This window comes from Corythoichthys intestinalis, chromosome 18 (assembly GCF_030265065.1).
Source record: "Corythoichthys intestinalis isolate RoL2023-P3 chromosome 18, ASM3026506v1, whole genome shotgun sequence".
NCBI classification, from domain to species: domain Eukaryota; kingdom Metazoa; phylum Chordata; class Actinopteri; order Syngnathiformes; family Syngnathidae; genus Corythoichthys; species Corythoichthys intestinalis.
In genome coordinates, this window is record NC_080412.1 from 20,333,546 (window position 1) to 20,353,162 (window position 19,617).

Here is a 19,617-nt window from a genome sequence, read left to right on the forward strand (position 1 = left end):
AATTGGTCTTTGAGATGAAAATTACGAGTATGTTTGTCCTCAACATCAGGTTTGGCAATTTCTACCGACCTTGAGCAGTGTTTCAAGTTTAAGGACCCAAAACAGTAGGCTTGCCTATCAGTTCAAAGTTTACAATTGATCCAGAACTTGAAGTGTTTGACAGTTAAATCTTTCAGAGCCATTGAAAATGATAGACGTCCAATTGCGTGCTTCTTTTCCTCCTTTGCTCTGAATTTAAATTAGTCACTAGTAGACATCCAATACAGTTGAATTGGGAGGGTCGGCAAAGTAGGAACATTAGTCTATCGCCGTCAATTGAAGCCAATGAGTTAATAAAATTTGACAACAGTTGTGACTGACATCTACAGGGAGAAATAACTGTGTAAGCTTTGGGTATCTGTCACTAGGTATTAACTCATATACTAAGAATTAGAATGTACTGTACAAGTAACTCTTGTGGATGATGGATGATGTATGTTTTGGATCAATACTATCACTCGTCCATTCCATTTATTATTAGTATGTCCTTTGCAGACGTTTGTCTCGAGCGACGGGTTCAGTCCGACGCTAGCTGTTGCTATAATTAGCTCGGCAAGACTCTCTGCGTGTTTTCGTCACGGCGCCCGTGATGGATGACGGCATGCTCCAACTCGGAGCACCCTGACACCGCCCCATCTGCTCTCGCTTTCTACCATCTATACCCCGTCTTTAGCCTCTCTGCCCCGGGCTCGGCTCGACAAATAGTTGTTGTCACCTCGCCACACTGTCGCGAAATGAGAGATGGACGAACACAGACGGTAATTAGGGAAGCGAGGCTTCCGCGCCAAGGAGATTGCACTCGTTTAATCCCCACATGCGTCCTACCCCCTCCACGGTTTGTCGTCATGGTATCGTTAAGGAGGAAAGAGGATGCTGTCTATCATAGTACGGACAAACAAAAGGGCCACCTAGATCTACTTTAATGAGGAAACCCAGACATAAACAAACCCCCCTAGCTTCTTTGGACCAACTGTGGATACTAATGGCTTTATAATGAAGCGTTTCTGATCTTTGGACCATAACATTTGTTTTCCTCTCTTGACTTAATGGTTTGGTGGTCCTGCTCATTTTTAACAGACTGTAAAATCAAATTCACCACCATCCATCTTTCCGTTTTGAGCAAATTTAATCGCAGGTACAAGATTTATGACTTGACCATGGCGATTGGAGATAACGCTGTCATTGATAAGAATAGTACAAACGTAGATGTCACTGCTGGTGGTATTTTTCATTGTGTTGAAACTAAGCTTGTCGCTATATGCAATAAGTCAATTAATCGCACGGTAAATAAAGATGAGGTCGTTAATTTTCCTAGCTGCGATTAATCGGCGCATGCGTGTGTGCATAAATTTGTGCATGCGTGTGCTGCATGCACTCGGCAAACATGTGTGTTGATTGCATGTGAGACTTCAGTTTCTTCATCAGATATTTGTTGGTCATCAACACACCACAGAACTAAAATTCAGACATACAAAGTAAGAAAACACATCTATAAACATTGTAAAACATTAGCATTGCTATATTGAAGCTAATGGAAAAAAGACAATGTACTAACAACTTTAGTCTGCTATAAAACATTGGCAGTCTTCTCCAAAATGTAAATTTGCGGTGAAAAGGTGACACTTCAAGCATGAAAACTTGCTGGTTTACAGCATTTGCCAAAAACTTGCACTACATGCATGACGAAAATAGAAGACAAGTGCACTTTTTTTAAGAGTGTAAAGTTTAAGGTTAGAGGCTTAGTGAACATACTTTCGGTGAACATTTCAAAATAAAAGCACATCATAAAGATGCCGGGAGTTACTCTCATACTCCCGATTCAACACTAAGCTTTGAAATGACACCCATGATGAAAAATCTGATTGGAAATACATAATTTGCCTTCAAATTTGCTAACAAGTGCACTTTGCAGGACAAGATGAGAGTCATTTTGGATCAAGTCAACACTTTGAGAAATACGTATATGTAACACATATACGGGCATAAATACAACAGCCTTGTGTGATGCACTGCTAATACTTCATTATTATGTAGAGGCGTGCAAAATTTCCGATTCTTAGATTATTCGCGATTCGGCCGTGGAAGATTCGAGAACGATTCACAAATATCCAAATTCCGATTATTGAATTATACGAGGTAAAGCGGATGTAAAACAAAGTCAGCGCCGTCTTTGGGACTCAATGAGGAACGGACAGAGAGTAAATATCATGTTCAACTTATGCCGCTAGATAAAAAAACAATCATACCTGACTGCGGCTGACAGCTGCTACAAACAACGCCCAGTTGCTAGTTGCTACAAACATACGGCTACAGAAGATATCATATATATGTAGAATTAGATGCAAAATGACAGCTGACATCGGTGGTAGAACATGTTTTATTGAACAGAGATGCGAAATGACAGACTTTCCGGCGTAAGTAAACAGCCGCCATCTTAAAGCAGTAGACCTCTCTAGAAGGCTCTGTTGTAGCGAACCTAATTACCTTTTTATCTAAAATACTCCTAAATCGGCAGAATCTTGTCTTGAATCTATCTTTAAATGATGAAATAGTTTTAAAACTTTTGACAAAAGTAGACAGAAGGGAAATTATGGAATAACGGGAGCAATTTTAACAACTGTAACAGTTGATTCACAACATTAAATTAATTGAATGTAGTTTAAAGCTGCTGATACAGAATGGGGACTGGAGTTTTTTATTTACTCTTATTTTTGTATATTTGTTTACTGTTATATGTTAACTTGATACTGAAATAGTAGTTTGGTTTAGCCTGAGAGGATTTTTGAACAATTTTGGAACTAATGTACAAAACATTGGAAAAAAAAAAAAAAAAAAAAGGAGCGGGGTGCATCAATAATCGTTTTATAATCAAATCGGAGCCTCTGAATCGTAATCGAATCGTTAGGTGCCCAAAGATTCCTAGCTCTATCATTATGTACGGTTTACCTAAATAATATAGTTGGGGTTGTTGGCGGGTGTGCTGTTTTGTGGGTTTTTGTTGTTGTTGTTTTTTTTTTTTAGTCTTCTGTATACTTTTATGTTTATTTTGTAATTTTTCATTTGTCTATGTACATTAAAAGGTTGAATAAAATATATTTGAAAACAAAAATCAACACTTGATGTGCTCTAACTGGCAGAAAACAAACATGGCGTTGGGTTTCTCACCTATTTCATATTCTGCAGAGTTAGGCTGCTTTCAAATGGCAAGCTATTCATTGTATGTGTGTGTTTTTTATTTGTAATATAGTTTGTTTTATTTTAATATAACAATGTATTGCATTGGGTGATTTGTTAAGATGTATTGTCACTACATTAATGGTTGAATTGGTTTTAAAATATTGACAACAATATCGCATATCGGCAATAATTTATGAGACAATGTATCGCCTACTAAAATTTGTTATCGCGATACGCCTAGTTGAAACGTTTGATCAAAGAAAAGACTTCAACAGTTAACCAAAAAGAAAGACTTTGGCTTGTAAAAATAATATCCTGGACATTCAGGCCTGTGATAAGCAGAGCAAGACTGCCAAGTCCAAATGTATTACACTATTGTTTTTTCATTGGCATCATAAAGACACTGAAAATAAAAAAGGAGATACCACATGAATTCGTTCCTTGGCAATGAGATTTCATTTACCGTGTCCCTCATGAAATCCAATAAAACAGTGGGTATACGGTACAGTATATTATTTCATAATTTAAGGTTCTGGACAGAGACCTGGGTAAAGATAATTGCTTTATGTTTTTAAGGCCAAAAGGGATAGGAATTAGAATCAGGGTCAAAGAGTTGTGGTTTTAATGGAGCAAACTAAGTGCTTCGAGCATCTCTCTCTTACCCATTTAAGAGTCCCTGTAAGATGTATGACACCTTAAATGAAATCCAATGAAATCCTAGCAGGTCCAGCTAGGTGAAATAAGCTTTAGTCATTACCACATTGTGTTACATAATTATTATAAATGAGGTAACATGGGCAATGATTTAATTTTAAATATTCAAAAATTGCATAATATCCCATTCAGTTGTATCAGTGGTGTAGCAGTATTATACATTACTGTATTTTTAGCCTGAGCAACAGTTTTTAAATATTTTTTTTTATTACGAGCCATATCACAAGATAATAAAGTAATACTGTAGAGTTACTTTGGAACAAATGAAAAACAATATGATTGTGACTGCGTTTTTACAGCCTAATTACTGAATGAACTCATTGGTTGCCACTGACGGCACTAGACATTCAATCCATTTTGACTGAGGGGTCGGATGAACATTAAGTCGCCCCTCCGAGTCAAAATGGATTTGGACGTCTATCCCCATCAATGGCAGTGAAAGATGATCATTCACAGCCAGTCCTCCCACTTTAAGTTAATTGAATGTCTGTTGTTGTCAATAGCAGGCAGAGTTAAATAACAGTATAAATTAAAGATGAATAAATGTATTAACCCTTCCGTTATTGAGGGCCATAACTTAACATTCACATTTTCTTTTTATTCATTTTTAATATTTAAAAATCAAGATTAATATTTAAAAAAAAATAGAGACCTAGACTTCAGATATATTAACATCACATTTTGGGTGATGTAGGCCACACTTGCATAGCCAATGTTAATATTATGACTTACATCATGCAAACAGCGATGATTACATATGTGGGTGGCAGGTCTTTATGCAATTTTTATTTATTTATTTATTTTATTTTATTTTTTTTTACAAAAATTGCTAAAATAGAAGGTCTGATTGTGTATATACAGTGGGGTTGATGCCCTAATACAAAAATCCATTATTCTGTTTACTACGATTGCAAAAGTGATGCTCGGAAAACCCAGCTGTGCCTGAACTAGCCATGAACACTCCATCTCCTCCCCTGCCAGACATTACTCCATGCTTGGTTGCCTCAGCTTAAAGTAGCGGAGTATAATGGAAATCCTCAGATGATGCCGAGACCACGTTCGCACTTCGCTGAACTTTCAATTCCCAGCTGTTTTTCCTCCCGACCAAACCCTCTGGCCGCACCTCCTCTTCCTCTTCCCACACGAGCTTCGCCAACACCGCCACTGCCTACGCCGCTTTTATTACCGATCTGGCTTGACTGCTCGCCCGTGTCAGGTGCAGCTAAGGAAACAGAATAGCTGAATGGTGAATCCCGTGTCAGGGAAGTCGGGGGAAAAAAAAAAAAAGTCTTGGTTTGTGGAAAATAACATTGAAATTAGACTTTGTTTTGGATAAGGGAATTATTGTAGTATGAATTAGGAGCACAGATTCTTTGGAACATCTGAGGTTGAGTACAAGATGATTTCCGATGCTGGCCAATTTGTGTTTGGATTTCAAACCAATTTTAACGATGAACTGTTAAAAAAAAAAAAAAAAAAAAATGGAAAAAAAAAACAGTTTTCCACTGTCAATTGTTAAAGCTTCTTTTGGCAACACAATATACCTTAAAGGGCAGGTGAAGAACTTTGCGGATTTTGGTATCATATACGAATACCAACTTTGGACAAGTTCATCGAAACAACCATGTCATTTCTAATGCGTAACTGCGAGGATAATTTGCGTTTTTTAGCACTCTGTCAATATTGCATTCCCAAACCTGGAAGTATGACGTAATTTCCCGAACGCAACAGAAGACTATCAAACAGTGACCATAGCAGCAGCAGCAGCAATGATATCAGTGCTATTTCTACCGAAAGTAACCAGTCAGGATCACTCTTTCGTGACAATAACGATGGCAAAGGCTCCAAGGAAAGATTTATCTACAATTAATCCCTACATGTTTGAACCTGAGGCGTCTGATGACGACGACTTACTCGGCACAGCAGACGTTGGTGATTACGCTGGTGGGCAGCTCGACATATACTGGACTGTCTCAGAAAATTAGAATACACAATATTCTAATTTCCTGAGACAGTCAGGAAATTAGAATATTGTGTATTCTAATTTCCTGAGACAGTCCTGTATATATATACACAGGACTGTCTCAAAAAATTAGAATATTGTGTATTCTAATTTTCTGAGACAGTCCAGTAAATGAAGAGTTGTAGGCGTATGTCTAGTGTTGGGATTTCTCTCAATACCTTTGTTTCCCCAGTCATTCTGTGATATAATTATCAATAATTGCAAAAACAAATGAGTAGTAATGTAGATCTAGCAATAACTGTATCAAATTGACATGAATGGACAACCTGTTTGCTATCTTATGACAGGCAAGCAACAACAACATAAAAACAGGTCGCGATCAAGTAATAAATGTATCAAATTGCTATGAATAGACAACCTGTCAGCTGTCTTATGGCAGGCAAGCAACAAAACAAAAAAATCAGGTCGCACTTTACTGAACAGGCAGTTGGTTTTGCCCTCCTATATCAACAAAATTGCATCAAATTTTAGAATTAGAAGAGCCACTTAGGGTCTACTTACGTCTCTGAAAAACGAAGGTTGTATCCTCCTAGGCTTTAAAAGCTGTCGCATAGAATTCATCATGATATTGACGGGACACTTCCCCAGACACTGTGCCACGCCTTCAAGTAGGTGGACGAGCTACACTCCGCTTCAGTCGGTCAAAGTCGGTCGCAGTTATTCTCACACATGCAGCGATCCAACGCCGGATTTAGATTGAAAAAGTAAGAAAGCTGTACCTCGTACTTTTGTTTTGATTTGTTTGAGGATTAAAGGTAACTACTGTAATTTCCCAAATATAACGCACACTTTTTTTCCCCCCAAATTAACTTGTAAAATCATGGTGCGCATTATAAACTGGTACAGGAATGGAGACAAAAAATATATATATAAGACCGATTTTTTTAATTGACATGGCCATGTTGTGTTGAAGAAACGTATGCGGCGATCCGCCGACCATTACGGTACGTGACGTCACCATTTTGTTTCGGTCGTGGCAAGCTAGGGAAGGAGTCGGAGGCGGAGTATCAAACAACGGAGCTAATCTGCGTTGCTTTATTGACATTAAGGCTGCAACAAAATACGGTAGCAATGTCTGTCTCACATGCAACCCATGGAATATAACTATCTTTCCAGCTGTTCCCTCAACAAACTACCTCCCCCCGGGAACTACAACGTGCCAACATTAAGTTCCGCCGGTGAATTCTGTTATAACTTGCTATACAGTAATACTTCACTCTGATTGGTCGATTGATTTTGTCTGTGTTAAATTCTGCTTTTTTCACTCTTCATAAAGCACAGAATTTAGTTTCTTGAACTCGTTTAGTCGACGTTTATTGCAGCTCCGCAACTCGGACCGTAACAAACGTAACACAACACGGACTTTCTGTGTCCGTCAATTATATCTGTCCCTCGGGAAACTCAAATCCAAGTAACAATAGATCCTATTGTTACATTCTAGTCAACAGCGATGTGCTCTTCTGATTTCCGATCTAAATCACCACTTTTACTATACCGTATCAATCCATGGAAGAAACATTTATTCATCATGATGAAACGAGTAAGTTATACAGCAGTCTTTAAAAGAAGTCACATCTGTTTTGTTTTCTCCTGGATTCTGGTAAGTTGAAGAAGTTGTCAGATAATATTATTACCGTACATATTGTCAGTTTACGGTGATGTTTTAAATTACCAATGCGCTATGCTTGTGCTTTGTTTCCCCAGTCAGTAAAATGACCTTTCTGTATCTGTACACAAGCTCTGTTTTCTTGTATTCTTCTATTTATTGGTGCTAAAATTAGGGTTCGCGTTATACACGGGTACAATAATTTTCCCTATATTTTACAAGTAAATTTGGGGCGCACGTTATACACGGGTGCGCCTTATATTCGGGAAATTACGGTATTATACTTTTCGTACCATACATGCATTTTGAAACGTTGTAAAAAAAAAAAAAAAAAAATCAATGGGAGAAATTAACAGCTACGGCATTGGCGTCATAATTCGCAATATGTACATAAAATTAATGCTAACTGCCATTTTTTTTCTTTTAACCAAGAATTGACTGTTTTACATTCACATTTATAAAGAATACAGGGATTTAAGCATTTATTCACAAGAATTTTCAACGTGAAAAAGCTATTTGTGGTGAAAAGGCAGCACCACAGTGGCTTAAAGACTCGCAGCACATTCGACATATTTACCTAAAATAAATGCTAACTGCCCGTTTTTTTTTTGCTTTTAACGAAGAATCGAGACTGTTTTTTGACTGTTAGACTGTCCATATCCATAAAGAATTCAGGGATTTAAGACTTTATTCAAAATAATTTTCAACGTAAAAAGCTCGTAAAAAAACGTAAAAGGCGCCCTATTAATCCGCTCCATGTCCCCTCAATATATCATGAAGTCTATGGTTGTCGTCGCTGAAATGTTGAAAACAAAGACTCGGTCGAGGAGCCGGGGAGAAGCTCTTCCGCTTGATTCTCAAAAAAAAAAAAAAAGTCCAAATCCTTGCAGAAGATGATTTTTTTGGGCCACTCATAATCTAGAGCTTTTGTGTGAGCAATTCATCATTACACATCGAGGTGGCATGATGATTCTTGTGAATAAAACCCAGAAAATGTTTGCCATACAAGGACAGTGTAGTGCTATACTTACGTATTGGAGTGCTGGCGAGGTCTTTGGGAAATGACGTCATCAGGTAGTGGCCAGTAGTGAAGCGCGTCCCTCGTTGCTAAGGTGTTGATGCGGCATTAACTCAAAACTATGCGGTCAATTTAAAAAAAAAAAAAAAAAAAAAAAAAAATTGGTCATGTGAGTTTTGAGACAGCGAGTGATGCATTCAATACAATTTAACCAAGTAAAATGCTCAGAAATTGAAGTCTTCACCTGCCCTTTAATGGCCATTGATGGTGATAGACATACGTCAACTTAAATTGTCCTATTAACCCTTCAGAGTCATACCATTGTCTTTCCTATCCTCCCTCAATCGCAGCCAATGAGCTCAAATTGCTCCCGGCAGGACAAGCAGCGCTTGTTTTTATGTATGATGAAAAGAAAACACGAGATTTATTTGTGCTTTTTGTGAGAAGTTGGCAGGTTGCAGCAGTAATCCCCCTCCCCCCAATGTGGGACGTATTTTGGAGATCCTGGAAAACATTTCATTAAGCGTTTTTGCCTTGAGGTGTATTGATGTGCTTGTGTAAGCTCGCAGTGGGCGTAGAGGAAGAAACGCACCCTGGAAAAAGGAACAAAACTTTGCTTTTCGGAGGAGTTAGAGCAATTCTCTTGTGTCTGTGAGGGAGGAAGTCGTTATCGGATGCCAAAAAATGTCAAGATTTCCATAAGAGGAAATGAGAACTGGCAATAGAAAATATGTTCAATCTTTTCAACGGACACTCTGAACTGACCAGGCTCTGTGTTGCCATGAGTCACTTAGCGCTTTTCCATTTTAACAAGTAAAAGAGTAGGAAGTGCGAAGCTGCTGCTTGTTCTCACGACAGAATTTTCTGTTCAACTTGATGATTATGTTACATGAAGGACATGAGACGACCGAGGGTTTGCATGAACGTGCTGTTTTGGGACGAAATTACTTAATTATTGATACTTTTAGGGTAACTGTGAAAATATAGTCAGGCTGACAGGCATATGCCTCCAGAAAAAGGCAGTTTTTTTTTTTTTTTTTTGCATCTACTGTGTCAATAACTTTTTTTTTTTTTTTTTAAATATTGATTTGCTTCCTTTCATTTTTCTAAGCTAAGAGCTCAACAATTACACATGACTTTGCGGTACTGCCCAAGCAGCAGCCCCAAGTTCAAGCCCCATTGTCCTCTTGCGACACAGTGTGCCACCACAGGCGAGTTGGACTCGGCGGAACAGCTCTCCCGAGCTTTGGAATTAAAGCCGGCACCAGCTGTTCCAACATTGTGCAGCTCACCGTGTTCCCAAACATGGTCCATCTTTTTCTCTTGCTGCATTTCCATGCCTCTCAGGGCCACCTTGCACTACCACTCACCCGTGGGTGGATTTAGCTTTAGCTAAAAGGACAGATTGCCATGTGTATTTTAATTGTTAAAATCCTGATTTATTTGTATATATGGATTGATTCATGTTGAGCTCCGTAATCTACAACTTTAGAGGTTCTGCTTTAAATCTCTTATGACGGCATCTCATGAAAACTCATCATCAGACTCAGTGGTGTTAGCATATGGTTGCTTGGTATTTGGCATGTCACAGAATGAGCACACGTTGCAACTGAACCATCAAACCAACCATCCAGGCGAGTTTCATGTTATTTCCGTCGGTGGCACACAATTCAAGTGGAAGGCATCCCGTGAGTGTACAGACTTAGCTGTTTGGCGTCAATGCTGCAACATCATCACTCGGTGGGAGACTTTGCTTTCATGCGCTGCGCATTCGGCGGGGAGGGCTGTGAAAAAAAAACATCTAGGCGCCCCAGGAAGAGTCGAAATCAGTCTCAGTTAGACATCTCAACCGATAGAATCAAGTGATTGGTAAACAAGGCCAATTTGCAAAAAAGACGACAGGTTTGAAGAAAACAACCCTTTCAGACAAAAGTGCACATTTTTAATACACAAGCCATCATATTATATAACACTAGAAGCGCCGAGAATACGACACATTTCATGTTTGCATTTACATGGTTCCGTAACCATTTGAACGATGTTGCAATTCTGCATGAAAAAGATGTAGTATTCATACTGGGTCCCAGGGGGCAGTGCCGTTTTGCAAGGCGACAGCCAATGATGCACTTCCTTAACAACCTCCTCAACCCAAAAGACAACATACCCGCCCAATCGAGGCAACGGCGTCAACACATTTGCTGTTTTGAATGTTTAGTAGCAGCGACCAACCATGCTTAGATTGTGTCTCTGCGTATGGTGTCATTCATAGAGATGCGGAGCAATCCCCCCAATCGAATCATTCTGCTTTGGAGGCCAGAATCAAAAGTTTGCGTCTCTGCCTTCCATTTTCGCCGTCACCGTTTAAATGCGAGGCCATTCCGCAACACAATCGTTGTATCTTGGTGTCGCAGCGTCACCATGTACGTAAACTGCTCCTTAGTAAAGGTGTGTGAAATTTCCTATTCTTAGATTATGTGCTAAGTAAAGTGGAACTAAAACACAGTCAGCGCGGTCTTCGGGATGCAATGAGGAACGGACCGAGAGTAAACATCCACAACTCATGCCATTAGATAAAACATCGCCGACAGCCGCTACAAACATCGCCCAGTTGCTACAAACTTCGCCGAAGTTGCTACAAACTACGCTCACATAATGCTACGGGAGATATCACATGTATATAGAACTAGATGCGAAATGACACTCGCCGGCGGTAGTAAACCGCCGCCATCTTAAGGCAATAGACTTCTCAGGAAGGCTCTGTTGTCGCGAACCTTCCGAGCAAACCTAAGTAACTTATTAAAAATAATCCTAAATCAACAAAATCTTGACTTGAATCTATCTTTATATGATGAAAGTTTTTAAACTTTTACATGTCGAAAGTAGACTAAATTATGTAAGTAGAGTAAATTATGGGAGCAATTTTAACAAGTTGAACGGTTGATTCACTACATTAGATCAATTGAATGTAGTTCAAAGCTGTTGATACAGAACGGGGACTTGAGTATTTTATTTACTGTTTTGAACTGTTAACTTGATACTGAAATAGTAGTTTATTTAAGCCTTAGAGGATTTTTGTCCTATTTTTGTAACTAATGTATGAAACATTAAAGTGCCAATGACAGATTAAAGCATGTTTATTTCATATTTCACACGGTATTTTATGCTAAGGAATGAAATGGACTGCTCAGATGTGTGTGTGGAAGCGATCAATTTATATATTCAATTTTTTAATCCCGCGCCATGAAAATGAATAACTTCCTGTTTTGAGGAGGAATGCAAATGTGACGTCACCAGGGGTCAGCATCTCACAATACAGCATTGCTTTATAACATGCAGGTGGACTGCGGATTCAGCTGATTTTGCGGATTATTTCGTTTATATTTCGCGTCACGCCAGCCAAATGTGCTGCAGGTTTTTGTTGCTGCACCAGGAAGAGGCGTGTTAGCCTTTTTGGGTTTCAAAAATTTCCTGTCCCCCACGGACATTGGCCAAAACAAGTCCGACAACTTTGCAACCATTAGACTTTTGAGGAAGTGAGTAACTACATGTTTTGTATTATGTCAAATACTGGGATCATTGCACACGTTTTAAAAAGGAGGGGGCTTGCATTTTGTGGCTGATTGTCCACCAAGAAGGCGAGTCGGCCGACGACTGGCGGCTTGTCACACCCCCCCCTCGGTCCGCGTCGCGTGCTCGCCAAGAGAAGGCTCTATTTGGCTTATGCTCGTGAAGTCCCCCCGCTCTCGACTGCGGTTCGCCATATCGTCCAGACTTCCAGGCCCCTATGCCCTCTTTGTGTGCCCAGCAATAGACCATTATCCTCAGGTTGGGCTCTGGCAGCCACGCGTTCCTCCGACGTCGACGTCATTCTCCTGCTGCTTCCCCCTCACATTTCTGCCCGCAGCAGGGGAACAGAGTTTGCTCGCCCCCGATCGGTGAAGGCTGCCACCCTCGCCGCCGTGTGTGACATGAATTGGGGTAGTTGTGTGCTTTTTTTTTTTGTTTGTTTTGTTTTGTTTTTGAAAGGCGAAAAAGATTGGAACAGCCGCTCGGCGGTCATTCTCCAGCAGCAGGAGGACTCCTGCACGCAGCAAGGGAACGATAAGCTGTAACTTGCTCGCCGCAAGTTGTCGGTGAACACAGTCAACTCCGCAGCCGTGTGAAATATTCCGGTGTAGTTTTGTGTGCTTTTTCGTTTTCTAAAGGCGTGAAAAGACTTGGAAACACCACTCTGTTTGGGTTAGCATGTCGGCGAGCTGTCACGCCTTCTGGTTTGTTTAAGCTCTATTCTCAGTCTCCGAAGCCGGGGCAGGGAAATGACAAAAGCCTGACTAACTCCGGTGACATAAAATGCCGTGCGGGAGGTGCAAGAAGTCAACAGTTTTGACCATTATGCAGTATTTCTGCCCTGTCGTACTGGATAAATGCATTTTTAATATTTCATATTCCATTTAGCACAAGACTGTTATTTGTCATAATCATACCATTTATTTAGCAATTGGGGAAAGTAGTAAGATAAAAAACAAATCCTGTAAAAATATTGGCGAGATTGAAACAATGATGACATTTTGCTGCTCTGTATTGTAGTTTCCAGTGTCGTAATCTTCCCTCTCAACGGGCTGAATTCTAAATCAGCTGAAACCGTGACCTTTATTATATGATCTATGTTAATTTTTTTCTTTAATAGAAAAAAAAGACACAAAGTTTGGCAGAGGCGTTCTTATAGTAATATTATAGACAAATTATACTATTGGTGGCAGAGAGTTGGGGGGGCGCGAAACATTTACGTCTTCCTTGGGGGGGGCGTAACAGAAAATAATTGAGAAACACTGAGTTGAAGAGATGGGTTGAGTGTCGAGAGCTGAATAAGACGAAAAAAAACGAGCCGACCTAAGCATAGCCTTAGCTTTTTTTTATCGACACCTTTTTCTTACGCGACTGACAATGACATTCTCCTTTTTCAAAAAGCTATCCTTTACCACCAACCCTGTCTGTCTTATATATTATATCCTCTGGTTGTCCTACGTCTCTGAAAGTTCTTGGGGTAATTTATATTGTTTTGTGTAGTGATCGCAAATACTACAGCCAACGAACACTTAATTTTTTCATCAATAACAAATCTTGATTCTATAATTTATTTACACTTCCCCTTACTAAAGTTGTTGGTTTTTTTTTTACAACAGAAAAGATAATAGTGGCAGTCAGATACCATTTTAATTCTTTTCAGGTCATTCATTGTCAGACAGAAGCAGCAGGGCACAACGTCACGCTAAAAAATAAGTTAAATATATCAAAATGGCTTACCTCTTTGTCCTCTGAAAGACCATGCCAACCCAACAAAATGTTTACTGCATATGAAATGTAATGGATTCAGCGAGCTGGCGTTAAGTTTTTGGTTTCGTGAAACGTATGAAGAAAACATCCTTCATATGTCGTAATGTCTAGAGTATTTTCTACAAGTTCCAAAAAAGCAATGAGTGATCGGCATGTTCGTTTTTGAAAGATTCCTGGAGAAAAGTAGCAGAAATTACATTGCTTCTATGCGAGGGCGGGTGTATAATGTCCCACTTGCGCTTTACGATGAGACGTCACGGTCTAAAAATAGCAGTCGTGCGGTACGCTATTGGTGAAACTGATGACAAGGGCTGCTCGATAAATCGGCCTTTTCTTGCTCCGGTTACCAGTGGCAATATTATGAAAACTAACGTCTTTTGCAGCTTGCTAAAAACAAGTGTCGGACATTTATCCCTTAGGAGTCGCGCTAATAGTACCTGTCTTCTCAGTATAGCAGTACCTTGAGGTGATCCAAAACCTAAAAAAAAAAAGTCTAGGCAAGGCAAGAATAAATGCAGATTTATCATATTCCAAATATATATCACGGCGGTTCGTGACTTTGTTACTTCAAAGGTGAAGAGGCAGATGTTTAATTTGGCCCACAGAGTTTTGTGCTTTGTGGGGAGTTAATGCTTAAATGTGTTCGCGCAAAGCCCTGTAATCCTCTATGTGATCAGGAAAGCGTAAGGTTTGAGGGTTACGGAAATGATGTAGTTGGGGTAATCCCCATGGGGTCTTACTGCTCTTGGAAAACCAGAGTCATCCCTTGTGCATTTTTTTTTTTTTTTTTTGAACGTGGTTAAATAATCATGCATGAGCTGAGCACCGCAGCTCAGCTACTCCCGCACCCCTGCGATGCTTTGATGCGTTCATGAAAAAGTACGTTTGATATAAAAAGTTACAGTAGGAGAATGTGGAAAATGTGTTTTATAATCCAATATGGAATTTAGAAAGCTGCAGTGTTGAGAATAGTATGATGTTTCCTCAGCAAAATTTCCTGAACACTAGATGAGCTTGGATACGAGACATGGTCAATGGAGTCATCAAAATAAAGAGGGATTTTGATAGTCTTTATCATTTAGATGGAATATATACAGTAATTGAATATTGACTTTTTAGGGGGCTTGTGAGGAAATAATTCTCAGGAGTTCCTGATCTCATCAAGAGTGAAGTTAACCAACCAAATAACTTGTGAGCTATCTTTTTTCGTAAATGTATCTTTGATCCATCCTTTCTCAAATTTCAATTTCAACATGATTACAACGCTGGCTTTGTTTGTACTTTCGTAGTTGGCGGAACTTGTTAACTCATTTGCTATTATTTACAGCGATAGACGTCCAATCTATTTGAACTGTGAGGGTGACAGTGGATGTCCGTTCATTTTTTTTTTTTTTTTTTTTTTTGCTCCGTGTAATTGCTATTTGCAATAGTACCTGCAGCATTTATTAAGGATTTAGTGTTGGTTTTTGGGTTGTGGAACGAATTAATAGAATTATAATGTATTCTTATGGGAAAATCCTGCTGGACATACGACTATTTCGACTTACAAACAAGGTCCTGGAACAAATTAACTTCATATGTATAGGTACCGCTGTAATACTCATTTGTCTGGATAGTTTAAGCAGTGTTGTGCTTTTCTTGTGATGTAGGCCAAGTCCATGACTGAGTAGCTTACCAAACCCTGCCGTTGTCTTCTCTTCATCTCGCTGACAGGTAAAGACATTATGTATTTGTGCCATGTCACTTTGCGCAGCGCTGCAGCAAAACGATTTGCTTCTGCTTAGGGTCTGTGGCTTTTGTTATTTGGTAACACGGGGGGCGGGAATGACGGGACTCGCTGTCTGACAGCCGCAGACATTTCCGCTAACCGCGGCGCTTCCCTTCAACAAGTTTCTTTAAAGATGAAAGCCAGCCTGGGTGCCTTTTTTTTTTTTTTTTTTTTTTAATCCTACTCCCAAGTTTGATATACAGGCTGGGGTTGTGCCTCTGTTCTCGTCTCAAAGTGACACCATGTCATTTGATCTCGGCAGACGGGGGTAGACATCTAAGGCCCGATTGGCTTTAGGAAAGAAAAAAAATCACACTTTGACACGGTGCTGGAATCTGTGCCGTTTGTCTTTGAAGAGACAATTAACATGGGAGCCAATTGCTATTGCTTCTGTATCTTCTCGGTCCTGTCGCAGCAGTGTCACCATCATTATTCATTTATTCCTTTATTTTTCTTGGTGTAGCGATCCAATAGCATCGATGAGAGGAATGACGTGTTGTATCAAGTTATGTTACATACGAGTCGTGCCCCCAATTTGATTGGCTGAGCCAGTTGGTGGGTGGGGTGAGTATTATCAGTCGATTTTAATCCCGTTATCATTATTTTAGCATTGACTACTGTTGTTACTATACTAACATTTTTAACACTATCAATGATAAAAAAAACAACAACAACAAAAAAACAAAATACCAGCGTTGATTTTGGCAGCCATTTTAATTTTCGTCTTAGTCTTTTGGACGAAAATGCTTATTAGTCTTAGTCATATTATAGTAATTTCAAAATGTTTCGTCTTTGTCTAGTTTTAGTCTACAATTCTCAAAATGTTTTTGTCTATAAACTTCGAATGTTTTAGTGAATGAATAAATAACAAATAAAAGGTTTCCATAATTTCGAATGAACATGACAGACGAGCATTTACCTACAAGGAGTACAAGGTCTACAAAGTACATCACCATTTTCATGATAATACACACTCAGCAGGAACAACACATTATTTGCAATTAATAAACTCACCTGGACGCCACGAACTGCACGTGAAATGTTTTCCAAGAGTTTAAGAAGATTTTACTCACCGCACGAAATGCTAATGCTAACGCTGTACTAATGCTACAAGTTAGTTTAGTGTGTGCCTATCACTCAGGCTCAATATGGCCTGATCCAGCCAAGATAAGAAAGCAAAACTTGCCAAGCAGCACCTGACACATATTTCACAAAATGAGCCTGGAATGGGCATAGGCTGCATTTGTGTGAGGCGGGGGGGTTGTATGGGAAGGTGGAGAATGTCACATGAGTGACACGGCCAAACACTGCTAAATGCGTTCTAACTACATATATAATAAGAAAATATCACACATTGTGAATTCATGACGGAAACTATGGCAAATTTATATCTCGTTCTCGTGTTGTCAGTCAACAACTGGCATCCATCTTGTTATGTTTTTGCATACCTGTCAACCCGAGGCCGTTGGCAATCTTACAAATAGTGACGTATGCCCTTACAAATTGGTGACTAACCTTACAATGTTGTATATAGCCTGCAATATGAAAAAAAATAAAACTCTTTAAAATAATATGAATTTATTGGTAATATTGTAACATATAACCTGGTGCAATCAAAGAACAATCAGTATCTCCAGCTACATTATGATTACTAAAGTTTAACATTGGCTTTTGTTATAATTGTATGTAGCACTTTCAGCAATTTCTATAAAGTCTTGATGGCTGCACTTCATGGCACTTCAACTAGGCAATTCAATTTGACTTGAAGGTAGTTCGTTAGTGTGTCCATTGTCCAATTATACATTAAGAAGGTCAATTGATAAAATGAACTTACCAATGCAATCTTTGAGTCAGGGAACATTTGCTAATTCTGGGAAGTGATCAGCAATAGTTGCAGGCAAATTGTGTTCGGCAACAATATGGCAGAATAAAATCTCCGCTTTCGTCACTTTTCATTCTGCAGACTTCATCTTTATGACCAATGTTGTTAATCTTACTTTTAAAAAGTAATTAATTAGTTACAAATTATTCCTCCCAAAAGTAATTGAGTTAGTAAGTTACCTTAATGTAAAAGTTATTAGTTACTTGGCAAAGTAACTAGTGTTACCTTTCATGTTTTTTAGAAAACAAAAAAACCTAGTAACCTTTGCTATGTTTGGAAATCGTTTAAAGTTGTGAATCAACCTTTTGTCTACTTTTGACATGTTAGTTTTAAAACTGTCATGATTTAAAGATGGATTCAAGTCAAGATTTTGCAGATTTAGGAGTATTTTAGATAAGTTACTAAGTTCGCCAGAAAGGTTCACTACAACAGAGCCTTTCTGAAAAGTCTACTGCTTCAAAATGGCCGCTGTTTATTAACGCGGCCGTCTGTCATTGGGCATGTAGTTCTATAAGCATGTGATATCTAGGTGTAGATTGCAGGCTGTCGGCTGAAGTCAGGAAATATTGGAGCTGCCTAGCATTGCGTTTGCTACAGCCTCACAACAAACTCTTCTGTCTGACTTTTCTCACGTCATTCAACCAACGTAGTAACGCATCGTAACGCACATTGCCTCGTTGCCGAAACAGTGACAAAATCCGAACGGAGAAAAAAAACGTAATGCACGAAAAACTCACTTGTACAAATCATGCCGAAACCATACAACTTGACAGGTATGTTTTAGTCTCCTAAGACATTTTCAGAGCGTCATCGTGACGTCATCGTCATGAAAAAATTGTTCGTTGATGAAATATTTTCGTTATTGTCATTGTTGACGAAAACAAACTGCTCAATACTCAAAACCATTTTTGATACTGCATAAATAAAAACAATAAATGAGTGTTCACCCCTCCCATCCTAGCGTTGTCAATGGATGTCATATAAGAGTAGTTCAAAATCAAACCTGCCCAATGAGAAAATTCTGCTGAGCTGTGTTAGTGCAAAAACAAATAACTATTGATACTTCTCGTATCTAGACACATTTCAGTTTCGAAATGTCAATATTTTTCGATAGTTTTCTCAACCCTAGTCGTTCAACTCCTAATGTAAAATCCAGAACATTCGACCTGCCAAAATCGTCACTCTTCTCACTCCCAACGGTACAATTAACCTTGCAACGGCCTGATAAGTCGCTGCTAAATTGGTCCAAAGTGGAGCTCATTTATTTGTCTGAAGCAATTGGGTACCCCCAAGCCAGCTTCTGTGACACCAGGAAAAGTAGGATGGAAAAAAATGAGGACACTTCCTCTTCACCCCTCTTTTAATTAGCTCATGCCCACATATCCACCCCTCACCTTAAAGTTTCTAAATCTGCAGATTGGCCTCATTAGAGGAGTCCAGCCCGGCGGTGGGTGACGTGTGATCAATAGCCTCCCCCCGTGCGCCAATCGCCCACTGAATCCCGCACCGGATCAGACTTGTTAGCAACAGAGCGAACTTAGTTGATTACACATCCTTCTCCCAAGTCCTCCCGCCCTTTGCCTCACTGCAGGACTGAGTGATTGCTTGGGAAGGGGGTGCACAGAGACAGAGGAAAACGAAGAAAGGAGGAAAGATCAATTCGTTGAATTTAGCTAAGAGCACAACCTTGGCAAGTGCTCGCAACCCGCAGCGGATAATATGATTATCTTGTGAGAGCGAGCGAGCGAGACAGAAAACAAATAACCCCGCCCCGCTGCATTATGCAACCGAAGGGCCGAGTAGCTCTTAAACTCTCAGCTTTAATTTCGATATTTACTGCCTGCCGTGTTGTTTTTTCCTTTTTTTTGTTTTTGTTTTAATCTCCATCACCAGTTTAAGAAAAATTAATTAATAAATCACAAGGTAATACATGGTCTGTAGGGTGTTTTGTGGGGCTGACACAAGGCGGGCTAATGCACTGGAACTGTGAGCTATTTGTCAGCGGCGGGAAAGAAAAGGGTGAGGGGGCGGGAGTGTAAAATATGGAGGAGCTAGC

General features: G+C 39.5%; 1 protein-coding gene across 6 annotated transcripts in view; it reads left to right on the forward strand.

Annotated features, from left to right (window-relative positions):
• The window catches only part of cadm1a (cell adhesion molecule 1a), a 621,004-nt gene that overhangs the window by 292,308 nt on the left and 309,079 nt on the right, over nt 1–19,617 (forward strand). Inside the window, exon 1 of one of the 6 annotated variants that reach the window (XM_057820023.1) lies at nt 15,577–15,624. The exons of the other annotated variants lie outside the window; for them this stretch is intronic. The gene's annotated coding sequence lies outside the window, so the exon portion shown is untranslated. Of the gene's footprint in view, nt 1–15,576; nt 15,625–19,617 lie in introns of those variants that run through there. 6 annotated transcript variants of the gene reach the window in all.